At 35.0% G+C, this 11,414-nt stretch overlaps 1 protein-coding gene and 1 long non-coding RNA gene across 16 annotated transcripts in view; one reads left to right on the forward strand and one right to left on the reverse strand.

Moving 5' to 3' along the window:
- The window catches only part of LOC106868432 (supervillin), a 269,304-nt gene that overhangs the window by 100,422 nt on the left and 157,468 nt on the right, over positions 1-11,414 (forward strand). Inside the window, exon 1 of one of the 13 annotated variants that reach the window (XM_052971754.1) lies at positions 10,253-10,418. The exons of the other annotated variants lie outside the window; for them this stretch is intronic. The gene's annotated coding sequence lies outside the window, so the exon portion shown is untranslated. Of the gene's footprint in view, positions 1-10,252; positions 10,419-11,414 lie in introns of those variants that run through there. 13 annotated transcript variants of the gene reach the window in all.
- LOC106868433 (uncharacterized) overlaps positions 1-11,414 on the reverse strand; it is a 53,023-nt gene that overhangs the window by 28,752 nt on the left and 12,857 nt on the right. For 2 of the 3 annotated variants that reach the window (XR_001409278.2, XR_008265213.1), the window contains exon 2: positions 10,809-10,905. This is a non-coding gene — a long non-coding RNA (uncharacterized LOC106868433). Of the gene's footprint in view, positions 1-8,290; positions 9,611-10,808; positions 10,906-11,414 lie in introns of those variants that run through there. The other variant, XR_001409279.2, reaches the window with a different exon arrangement.

An 11,414-nucleotide genomic window follows, 5' to 3' on the forward strand; every position in this document is an offset into this window, starting at 1 on the left:
TATCATTTAGAGCTGTTGTAATATACACGAAGATAGCTTGGAAAGATAACTAAACAAAGAAAATAATCAAATTTTGAAGTGTGTTCATAAAGTCACTATCTGTATTTATTGAGTTCATAATGCTTTATATGAAATTGGTTGACGTACAGTTGTTTTCTACAGAATAGATATTTCTTTAGAACTAAATTTAGGTTTAGAATTTCTGTTTGACAGGAGTGCAATAAGTATACATCAAAATGTAGGTAGCATGCAAGTGCCATTTTAGCCATTTAAGAATATATAAGTTTATTTGCCTTTCATTTATTTCTTGAGCTGTCTTGGTTTTCATTTTTCTGAGATCCTGTCCCTAACACAATTCCCCTGTTGTTGCAGTGAAATTGTATCAGTGACAAGTTTACAGAGATGTGATGAACATCTTGATATCTCAGTAAATAAGTAAAAAGTAAATATAACTGTTTATGTGTACTTAAATGGTTAAAATAGCTATAACACAATATAATTGCTTAAGTTTCAATGCATGTTCTTAAAGCGAGTCACTTGCCAAACACATACAATTCCAAAATATGGATAAAATTTCTTGTATTTTTATGACTTATTATTCATCTTTGATTTTCTTTTTAATTGAAATATAATTATGATTATATTATAATTTAATATAACTCATCAGACTGATTCAGCTATTATTAAATTATACTGAGAGCTGAATCACTCAGACAGACATGGAGAAAGATATGGAGCTATGGTTGCCAGACAGTTGCAGCATAGCTCCATGTCTTTCTATCTCAATTTTTTTTTGAAAATAAGAGATATCTGTGAAACTGGTCAAGTCTTTGAGAATAAAAAAATCTAAATGAATATCAGTGCATTTTCAACTTCTTTCTTCTATATTTCTGCTCATATGGAATAAAATATATGTTTTATTTATTTACACACACACACACACACACACACACACACACACACACGTGAAGGCGCATGACTCAGTGGTTAGAGTGTCAAGCTCACAATCATGAGGTAGTGAGTTTGATTCCTGAACCAGGCTTGTGTGTTGTGTTCTTGAGCAAGACATTTTATATGTTGCTCCAGTTCACTCAACTGTAGAAATGAGTTGTGATGTTACTGATGCGAAGCTGTATTGGCCTTTGCCTTTCCCTTAGATAACATCGGTGACATGGAGAGGGGAGGCTAGTATGCATGGGTGACTGCTTGTCTTCCATAAACAATCTTGACTGGATTTGTGCCTTGGAAGGGAGCTTTCTAGGTGCAATCCCATGGTCATTCACGACCGAAGGGGAATCCTTACCTTTTCATATATATATAATTATATAACATTATTAACTTCATATCATAAAAGAGTTAAGATTGGTGAATTAGCTTGTGGCTGTAGAGTTGCAAGTATATCTTCTTATTGGCTATGTTGGTCTCAGGGTAACATGGTATAGTCCCTGCTCTAATAGATGGTAGAAGTATGGGACATTCATTTATCCATTGATTTGTGATTTAATCAAATAATGTGGGAAATATATTGTGCAAGTCATATCCTTTGTTTTCAATCTTCCATGAAAGTATATCTGGTCATGGGAAATATTACCTTACTTGGAAACAAGTAAAGGTTGGTAACAGGAAGGGCATCCAACTGCAGAAAATCTGCCTCAACAAATTCTGTTCAACCCATCCAAAATTCTAGTACCAATGTATTACCTGTACTGCATTGGTAATATTATACTGGTTAACAATTTGAATTACTGGGCTACCTGCAGTGCCAGAACTGGTAAGATGAATGCAGAAACAGTTGTTGGTGGTGTAATAATTTAGCTGAAAATTGATATGCAGTTTCAAAATTTACATTGTTGAAACTATCTTGTGCAAGAATGGGTGAATTAATGAAATCTATAATGAACATGTTGAACATTTAACCTATTTGATTCTCTGACATTATTGTTTTTAGATTTGCTAGTAACTTGTCATGTACAATCACACATTCCCCCACTACAAGTTCTTGTTTTTATATTCTGTGTTGCTCTGTATGTTGATTGAAGTAATAACACTGCATACTAATAAATTATTTAGTACATCTACAATAAAATAATTGTTTATTGCAAGTTATATACTGTTATAGCAGATGGCTAGTAACAAACAGAAAAGCCTATTTTAACTCTGCTTTTATTGCCTATTTCTATTGTGATTTATATTAATGTTATTTTACTAAAGTGGCATTTAAGCAGTTATAGTATTAAGCTGTAACAATAGATAAATTTATTCACTCTTTACTGTAGGTACTGAGTTCATGAAATATGAGGTCAAATAAGTGACTTGAAGAGCTCAATAACCTTAAAAGTGGAGTGGGAATATAAACAAATGGATTAATGTATATATGAAAACATAAACTTTCAGTGAAGTTCTTGCAAACAGACAAAGGACAAATAATAATAAAAAGAGGACTTTAACAAGTGAAATACATCTAGGTTTACTGTAGGACATTTTGTTTTACATAGATTTGTTTCATTATTTAATTCTAGGCCAATCTTAATTTGGCAGACTTATGATCAAAGTTGTTTCAATTGTAGCCATCTTGCTTTATTTTACCTTTTATCCAATACAACATTATCTAATGTGCTTTGCCCCTCATTGATTCTAAGATATGTATATACTGCTTTGTATATAATACTTCTTACATTAATTCAAGATTATAAATTTATAGAAATGGGATATGATTGACTGAATAGATCCATAAACTGAATATATTTCTAATATATGTTATTTTATCTCAGAAGGATGAGAAGCAAAGTTGACTTATGAAATTTGAACTCACAACAGTTGGACAGTATGAAATATGAAGTATTTTATCAATGCTCTACCATTTTTGCCATCTAATTACCAATAATAAAAATAATAATAATAATAATAATAATAATGATAATAATAATAATAATAGATGCAGTGCCAGGCAGTGGCTCTCATGGCTTCTGATCTTAACTGATTGGAAATGTTACCATGTACATTGTTTTGTCTTGGTATAAAAGATGGGTTACAACAAATATTCTGCTCAATACCACAGATTTGCTTGTCACTTGCTTGACCATAACGAGTTGAGCATGTCCCTTAGTGGCCGATGATATGTGCATCTCTGATCACGAGCAGAAGTAGTGGGGGAGCATCACAGCCATGTGCTGAGTGGAATTCTCTAGGGTTTGGATGATTCACCTTTGGAAACATGGGTGTGTCGTTCAACATCCTTAAGTTAGTGTATTTCCTCTGACTTTTGTAAATCTTCTTGCTTTCTTACATCATGACCATTTTAAACTAAAATTGCTATGAATTACCTAATTCTTATCCTAAGCATTTTTGCAAACATTTTTGATTATGTAATGCTTTGATATCAGACCTACATTCACATAGTGTCCCTAAATTAATTCTCATCTTGGAATATGGGAAAATATACTTTTGTGGCATATCTGCAGTAAAATATATCTGAATTTTCAAACTACTATTTAATCCTGTTTCAAATATCACTCAGGTCCATAGTTGAATTTATTAATGAATAGTATCTTGGTTATCTGGAATATCTTGTTTTGAATGATTAATAGCGTTAATTTTAAAAGTTGGAATGTTTAACAATCTTCTGTGAAATGTTGCAACTTTTTTGTGAAAGTAAAATTGTTCAGGAAGTCTTGTTCAAGTCTAGCATAAGAATTCTCTAAAATTGTTGGCATATTATCACTTACTGGCTGCTCCATTTCCGTTTGTGTTACTGTTGTCCTTTCCAATCCTGTTTCCAGAAACTTCTACATTGCACGATGTTTTCATGTTCTGAGTTCAAATTCCACTGAGGTCAACTTTGCCTTTCATCCTATCCTTTCAGGGTTGATAAATAAGTACCAGTTGAGTACTGGGGTTGATGTAATTGACTTATCTCCTTCCCCCCAAAATGCTGCCTTAATTTGAAATCATTACAGATCTGCTTGCCTGTCTATATCTACTTATAGGAATACAACTTTATATAATGGAAATACGGTTGTGTTGTTAAAAAGTCACTTTGCAATCCCATGGTTCTGGGTTCACTCTTACTGCATGCACTTTGGACAAGTGTCTTCTGCCATAGTTGGGTTGACTGAAGCCTTATGAAGTAAATTTGGTTGCTGTGGTGTGAAATTTGTGTAGAGACTAGGTGCTCCTGTTAAACATATGAACAAACACTATGTATTGAATATTATCGTTGTCTTTTAGTACAGAGAGATAACACCGTTAGTACGATGGTGAGAGGGGGTGCTATGCTAAGTGAAGTTAAGCTTAGTTAAGAGGAATGAACAGGTAGAAGGAAGTGATAATTGAGAAGTTAACAATTAGCGATTGGGAAACCAGAAGCAAAGAATGAAAGATGACAATTGAAAAATGAAGAAAAAACGATGGAAAATGTAGAAAAATGAAATAATGAAAAAATAAAAAGATGAAAAGAAGCTGAGGTAGTGTGAAAGGTTACCCTGTTATCTCTCTGTACTAGACCACAACTATGTTGCCTGAGATACACCAATACCTTATTTTTGTCTTTTGTTTACAGACTGTAACAATGTGTGTGTGTGTGTTGGCATGGAATGAACAAAATCAGTGTGTCAAACAAAAACATATGTCTCCTTTTATCCAAGGCCATCTTGCTTTTCATTATTTACAATATTGTTAAAATAAATACCAGACAACATACTGGAGCTATATAATCATCTATGGAGGTAGTGCCCCAGAATGGCCACAGATCAAAGATTGAAACTGATAAAAAAATTAAAAAATCATTATTGTAACTTCTATTTTTTCCATTAACAAGAATCATTTGCAACTGCTATGCCAGACACCTTATCTTCAAATTGCCCTTAGGAATACCTTACAAGTGCTTAACTATTGATTACTCTTAAGAGTTTGATGGCTATCTCTGTATCGTAGGTGTATTCAAACACAGATAAGTGTGGGCATTTAACAACTATACCTGTTATTGTTTTTCTTTCCCCCCTCCCCATCTAAATTTTAATAATTGTATTCTTTTCTTGTTTATCTCATGTCTCTAAACGTTCATTCATGCCAAGTTGTATCTTTCTCAAATCATCATGTCTCTTGAAACTTGTTTTCAGTAATAACTAAACAGTAATAACATGAAACTATTAATTTATTTATTCAGTCACGTTAATTTTCTCTCTGAAAAGTTTTTTTCTTATTAGCTACAGACATTTTCCCTCCTAAATAGAGCACAATAAAACCACAAACCGTTGAAAACTGTATAGCAGGCTGAATTCAATTTTGTTTTATTATGAAGCTCCCTTCCTTTTCACAAGAAACAAAAGTCAACTTTGTTGGGAAAAGATTATAGTTGATAACAGCGTTTGATCTGCCAACTACCTTTAAATTGTTTTGAAAAACAACAAACAAAATCATCTACCCAATAAATGATTCTTTTCTTTTCTCATTATAAAAACTGACATAACCTGAAAAAAACTGAATAAGCGTAAAGATTTATAACATTATATATTGATTTCTAACTTTGACATTTAGCCACAAATTTATAGGAAAGGCATAAAGTTTATTGAATTAATATCAGTACCCATTGGTACTTATTTTATCAGCCCTGGGAAAACAAAAGATATTTTCTGCTAAATTTAAACTGGGAACATAAAGTGATGCAGCGCAATACCACAAGACATTGATGAGTGTAGTGTTAGCCGAAATAATTTCACTTATGAAATTTTGAAAATCCCAACTAACAAGTTAACTTGGAAGGTACTCAAGAGTCTCTAAGATATACAGCATAAAATTATTTGCTTACTCAAGAACAATTCATATTATGCAGGAAGTACTGATGTAACCAACCTCAATTTAAAAATCATTGATGTTCAATTTCTTGCTGTTTACGAAACTGAACTACATCACTGATATTATATTCTTATATATTCTTACAATGAAGTGGACTGACTTGCTAATGGTTAGTACTTTTGTCATGACACAGTGCATCTTTGATTATAAAGTACACACTGTAGAACTTAAACATTTTGTTACTTTTTAGAAGTTAGCTGTAAAAGTTTATAAAATTAGACCAATTGATAAATTGGGAGAACACTCCCATGGTCCTTGTTTACAGTAGTATCACATGATTGGCTGCTTGAGGATGACTCCTGTATGTAGAAGATCAAACAGGATTGAAGGGTAGTATTATTTGCATAGGTAGAGAAATTTAAACTGGGAATATAAAGTGATGCAGCGCAATACAAGACATTGATGAGTGTAGTGTTAGCCCAGTACCGCCTGACTGGCCTTTGTAGGATTTTCGAGCGAGATCGTTGCCAGTGCCCCTGGACTGGCTTTTGTGTGAGTGGCACATAAAATACACCAGTTTGAGCGTGGCTGTTGCCAGTACCGCCTGACTAGCCTTCATAGGATTTTCGAGCGAGATCGTTGCCAGTGCCCTTGGACTGGCTCTTGTGCGGGTGGCACATAAAATGCACCATTTTGAGTGTGGCCGTTGCCAGTACCGCCTGATTGGCCTTCATGCGGGTGACACGTAAAAGCACCCACTACACTCTCTGAGTGGTTGGCGTTAAGAAGGGCATCCAGCTGTAGAAACTCTGCCAAATCAGATTGGAGCCAGGTGTTGCCATCCGGTTTCACCAGTCCTCAGTCAAATCATCCAACCCATGCTAGCATGGAAAGCGGACGTTAAATGATGATGATGATAATGATGGTTGTTATTGTTTAGTCCCCAGGTCAGCCCTCAAAGGCATTCAAGCTATGAGCATCTAGAACCACATTATCTCTTTATCTTTCTCTTTTTTAAGATAGTAATGTGCTATTTGAGGGCTATATAGGCTGCTCTTTTAAGCATGTAGAGTTTTTTTGGCTTGTTCAGATATTCTTTTCTGCTCTAGGCACAAGGCCCGAAATTTTTTGGGAGGGGGCCAGTTAGATTGACCTCAGTATGCAACTGGTACTTAATTTATTGACTGAAAGACAGACAAAATACCACTAAGCATTTTTGCCTGGCATGCTAACGTTTCTGCCAGCTTGCCTTGCTGAGTCAAGGACAACAACGTTGCTTTCATTGAAGTTCCTCAGAATGAGACATCACTGATGGAGTGATGGAGTAGTGTAGGAGAGCAAGTTCCTAGTGGATCTGATCCTATAAAAAAGACATACTGAAATACCTAGATTTTTTTTGTTATTCTGTAATGTAAGTGCATCAGAGCCACTTTTTTTTTGTAAGCTAGTCAGAATAGGAGGGGCAATTTTGCAGGCCTTCTCAGACTGGTGAGCAATTGTTGTTACTATTGGCCAGCCTAAACATCTACAAGAATAGATTTTAGGGTCATGTGAGGAAATGAAGAGAGAAATTTTTAGAAGGATGGTATCAGTCACCAGCTTAGTAGTTTTAGATGGGTCATACGGGGAAGTGTAAAATTAATCAGTAGAATTAGTGGTGTGCCGAGTTCACAAACTTAAAGTACCAGAAATTTGGGTGGAAGCTTCTTGTGTAGAAGGAAGTGGTGAGATAAGTTTTCTTCTTTAAGCTGTGGTCAGATATTTCTATGTTGACAGATGGAGATGGTAGGATAATTTGCTTGTTATTATTTAACCCCAGATCAGCTGTAGTTGAATAGACTTGTGTGCCTTTAATTTTTTTTAAGGATTCACTTAAATCACTTGATTTGGTTGTGAGTTGAGGGAATTTGGCAGCTATTTTGAGCATGTTGTGACTATTTTAGAGATTTCCTCATTGGTTCAACTGAACAATAGATGTGTTTTGAAAGTTAATGTGTCGGTGAGGGGTACAAGTAGAGAAGGATACTAACTTTTATAAATGACAGGACAGAATAGGAAATTATTTGGCATCTACTGAAGTGATGCAAGGAATCAAGTTGAGTTGTATGCATTGAAATCTGTAAAGGTGATGACTGAGGTGATATGAAATTGTTGTCCCAAGCTAGGATAAGAGATAGTCCTCAAATAGCTGGAAGAATAAATGAGATACTTAAAGACAGTGTATTTGTGAAGATTAAGAAGATTGGTTTGCATATTAGTGATTGGTAGAATGAAGATTGAATCCAGATCTATGATGTTGGTGCAGAGAAGAGATTTTTGTTGTGCAGTCGGAACATCTGATCTACTTTTTATGTAATTTAGTGGAAGAGGGGTATTACCCATGCCTTTTGCAGGTCCCCCAAGTTTGGTCTAATTGTGGCAATGACTTGTGTAAACATTTGCTGGATAAAGATCAATGGAGAGGGAATAAAAGGTGACTTGTATTGCTTGCAACAGAGTGAACTCTTGTGAAACAACCAAGGGCCAGATATTGTTGAACAGACTAGTGTATTAAGTCTATCACCCACAAAGAAGAATATTGCCTTGATTGTGTTCATAATGGTCTCAGTTTAGATGTATTAGGATACTGTGCATTTGCTTTATTCCGTTAAGGTTCTTGATAGAATTGTTTAATCATGAGTACACTGGCATTTTGTGAGGGTTTTCTTTTATTTTTAATATCAAACAATTAATATTCAGACATGATGGAATGAAATACTTAAAAAAAAAAAAAAAAAAAAAAAAAAAAAAAAAAAAAGAAACCCAGAACAACAAACAATGCAAACACACAAAACAACAAACCATCAAATTAATTACATATCTGGATTAAGAAGCCTTTAACCTCGTTGTTGTCTAGATTCGACTCTGACATTTTGATACACTGGATGCTACCAATACCTACGAGTTCTTATCGACGATTCAACAGGAGAAAATCTATGTGGTTACTCGATCTACTAAACATAGTAACCAAATTAACCCACTGTCTTTTAATAAAATTAGATTATGTATTCCTTAAAACACTGTTGTTGTTGTTGGCGGCACTCCGTCGCTTACGACTTCGAGGGTTCCAGTTAATTCGATCAACGGAACAGCCTGCTCGTGAAATTAACGTGCAAGTGGTTGAGCACTCCACAGACACGTGTACCTTTAACGTAGTTCTCGGGGATATTCAGCGTGACACAGTGACAAAGCTGGCCCTTTGAATTACAGGCACAACAGAAACAGGAAGTAAGAGTGAGAGAAAGTTATGGTGAAAGAGTACAGCAGGGTTCGCCACCATCCCCTGCCGGAGCCTCGTGGAACTTTAGGTGTTTTTCGCTCAATAAACACTCACAACGCCCGGTCTGGGAATCGAAACCGCGAGTCCGCGAGCCCTAACCACTGGGCCATTGCGCCCCCACCCTTACAACACTACGTCTGCAGAAAGACGCTTTGGTCACCCTTGAAATGATTTTGATCATTGATTTATTCGATCAAGGAGGAACTAGTGCTAAACTACAATTATTATTGAGTAATCTTGATATCAGTGAACATAGTTAACAATGTATATTGATAATAATCGATCTTCTAACGCAAACCTCTATTTTTCTAGCTACTCACGCAATACATTTACTACTAACTTGTCCAAGCCAACGAGGAGGCTTCTACACAAGTCTTTCGGTTTATTAGAAATAGCGCTTAAATCTTCCTCAGATTACACCATGTCATCTTGATAAGAGAGGGACTCGGGATCTTTTTTAATTTCTTCTTACAACCCGTATTTTCTCAAAATTTTAACCTAAAAAGAAAAAAAAATTACTTTTGATGTAGTTTTACTTGCCAACAGTTGGAAGAAATTAAAAAAGATCTGGGACTTGTAGGATAATGTGGTTCCAGATACAACCACAGTAGGGGATGATCATGACTGGAACACCTTTAGTCATAGGCCAAGATAGTCAGGATTAACTTGTGGTTGAACAACAACTAATTTGCTTTTTTCTTTTACTTTGTGTTACATTTTTTTTTTAAGTTAAATATAGTAATATAACCGGTGCTGTTAAAACGATAGATATTAATGCTTTTATGCACGCATGCACATACACATACGCGCACGCACAGACATACATACACACAGATCTCAAGACACTCAAACACACAGACAAACAATATTTTTCTTAAGGCTTTGACAGGGGAAGAAGAACAGCGCCCATGACCTTTTTGCAGGACCTCCGAGAAATAGTGATGGAAAGGGAGGAAGAAATCATGACTCATGGATTTCGTTGTTTAGCCCCAGGTTAAGCCCTGATCGAGAAAACATCTAATTAAAGGGATTCCAGTGTGACTATCTTGTCTTTCATTCAGAAATTATCTATTTAGGACTCTATTAGCTCCTCTCCTTTCTTTTTTGTAACGGTAGGGTGTGATTTTGGGGAGATTTAGTTGCTATTTCTAGCAAGTCGACCGCTGGCTTGCCAAGTCATAGGTTGCTGCAGTAGGAAGCAATGCAGCAAACTCGAGTTATACTCCAACTGCAGACTTGGTTCGAATGCTTGCAACAAAGTGGATTCGGCATCGGACACTATATTAAATTTATCACCCAAGAAAAGGTACAGTTCATTCGACAGGCTTCCGTATTATTTATTTTGTATACTCTATTTTACTCATAAACCCTGTGTTACCCCAATACTATGCTAGACTCTTGGACTAACAGTAAAACCTACAATCAGATATTCCAAAACTTCATTGTTGTTTATGTTTAAGCCTCAGGCTGGCTCTGATCGAGCAGACGTGTGATCAAAAAGAATTCCGGCTATGATCAACTCATTTTTATTTATTTAATTATATTCTTGTATTTTAGGCGTAATATCTCTAAGTTTAAATAATCCAAGGTGTACTTAATTTTTTTAAGGCGACAGGGTATGATTTAAGGGAGATTTGGCTGCTATTTCTAGCAAGTCAAGCGATTACATGCCTGTATGATGTAAACAATTTCTTACTTGATCGTCAGCTTCGGAAAATTGGAGCACCGATGGAATGAAGGCAGGAACTAATGTATATATACTTCCCAGTTCATCTGTCACGTCTTTTGGTGTTCTATTAGGGGAGAGAAAGATAAAAAAAAAGACTTGATAAATATTATTAGTAAAAATGATGAGTTATATATCCAAACAGCAAAACAAAAAAGTTAAATTATTCGTACTTAGTGTAAATGTAACATTTTTACTTATTGAGCAATACTTTATTTCATTACTTATACCCGAATCCTAAGTTTTTTTTACGGATCAGAATTTTTAAAATTAAAAATAAGCAATTAAATTACTTTTTCTTTTTTGTGTGTCTGGATAGTACATATGGGAGGCAATATGAATAAAAGAAGCCATAGTTACGTCCCTTATACTGCTGTGACTCATGCTTGCTTTTCTCTACACGTAATGTGATATAAACATTACTGACACCAATTTAATTCTGTAGTGCAATACCGTTGATTTAGTTGTTAGTGTTTTCATTTACTTTATTATTATTATTGGTCGGGTGTTTGAAAGCATAGGTAAATCGATAATTCGGTCTATCATTAAAAAAAAAAGATGTTTCGTGTACAGCTA

This window comes from Octopus bimaculoides, chromosome 1 (genome assembly GCF_001194135.2).
Source record: "Octopus bimaculoides isolate UCB-OBI-ISO-001 chromosome 1, ASM119413v2, whole genome shotgun sequence".
NCBI lineage: Eukaryota > Metazoa > Mollusca > Cephalopoda > Octopoda > Octopodidae > Octopus > Octopus bimaculoides.